Source organism: Macaca nemestrina, chromosome 9 (assembly GCF_043159975.1).
Source record: "Macaca nemestrina isolate mMacNem1 chromosome 9, mMacNem.hap1, whole genome shotgun sequence".
Lineage (NCBI taxonomy): Eukaryota > Metazoa > Chordata > Mammalia > Primates > Cercopithecidae > Macaca > Macaca nemestrina.
The window spans coordinates 110953335-110955146 of NC_092133.1; positions in this window are offsets into that span (position 1 = coordinate 110953335).

The following is a 1812-nucleotide window of genomic DNA, read 5'->3' on the forward strand; positions in this document are numbered from 1 at the left end:
AGCAATCCTCCTGCCTCATCTTCCCAAGTAACTGGGACCACAAATGTGCACCACCACACCCAGCTAATTTTTTTTAAATGTTTTGTAAAGATGGGGGTCTCACCATGTTGCCCAGGCTGTATTTGCAAATCCTTATAGTTGACTTGGCCCCTGTAGCCTCTTCCTAGACAGAGACTAATGTATTTCTGTGACCTCAATAGCTTAGTTCCATTGCTCATTCTTGTAATCTTTATTTGGGTCTTTTCTGGAAGTGGAGGCTCCTTCCATTTTCCGAGGAGTTCCATTGGAACTGGAATTTTCAGTTCAAGAGGAACTGAGAATCTACAATGAACCTCATGATGTATTAAATATTTAAGAGGACCCATGGAAAGTGTATCAGATAGGTCCACCCACCTCTTCTGTTATAACTACTCAGAACATTTTTCAGGTGATATGACACAGTAGTTACAAAAACCAAATTTTCTGGAAAAGTCATTGAATATATTTACTGGAAGTAATTTTCCATTATCCACTGTCCTAACAGCGATGGCTTAACCTTAGACCCACGTTTCTAGATCTCACAAGTTAGAGTTGTGGTTTGACCATCTTTTATATTAATTATTTTAATTTATGTAAATTAATGTACTTATTTAAGTTAACAGAAGCTAAGATTCTGGAAAACTCACTTTTAAAAAATTTAATTAGGCCGGGCACAGTGGCTCACACCTGTAATCCCAGCACTTTGGGAGACCAAGGTCAGGAGTTTGAGACCAGTCTAGCCAACATAGTGAAACCCTGTCTCTACTAAAAGTACAAAAAATTAGCTGGGTGTGCTGGTGTGCGCCTGTAATCCCAGCTACTCAGGAGGCCGAGGCAGGAGAATCAGGCTGGTCTCAAACTCCTGACCTCAGGTGACCTGCCTGCCTTGGGAAAATGTTTTTAAATTAAGAAAAATAATACAACAGAAAATACTTTGAAATTCCATGAAGTGAGGTTCTTTTACAGGAAAGATGGCACTATTTTATTTCATGTCTAACTAATAATTGAGGGAAAATATTCCATTTACAGTAACAAGTTTCCATATGCTTAGTGGTACAGAAGTAGAATATCTATAAAACACGGCTGAGGAATTTAAGAGAAGTATTTTCCTTTGTCCCATATGGGCAAAACATTAACTATTCTTTCATGTCATGAATCCAAAAGTATCTATATGTTTTATATTGTGTTAAAATCTATATAATGTAATACAAAATTCATCCAGAGGGTAATATATATATGTATTCCTCAGGCAATTTTAGTTGAGATATTCACTTGGACTTTAATTTTAAAAATCATGCTAAGCTTCCATCTGCCTTGTTCCTCCAGTTTCAGGGCAGAGAAAATAGTTCTAGCACCTGGGAAATCCATCAGACTCATCCCAGTGGAGACTTTGAGAGCAGACACATCATTTTTTCAGACTTCAGTTGCCCTTCAAATCCAGTAAACAGAATTCCTTATCTCATAACACAAGGATTTTACTCGAGTATTTTACGTGTAATTTATCAGAATAGCTGCCAAGACGTTCACATTTGTTTTAAAAAGACAGGAGCTTTGTAGCCGACAGGCTTGGGGTTTAAAAACCAGATTTTGCATGCTCTTCATTTTCTCTGCGGTCTCTGAAGTTTAGTTTATTGGTCATTTCCACGTTACGGGTCTTGTCTCATCAGGTTCCTCATCGCTCAAAGCCAGTAATAATTGCTAACTATGACTAATATCACGTGGACGATCACAAAGTTCACTGCTAACCTTTGTTCCAGCTCAAAATGTTTTCAAGGTTAATAGATTGATTTTGAG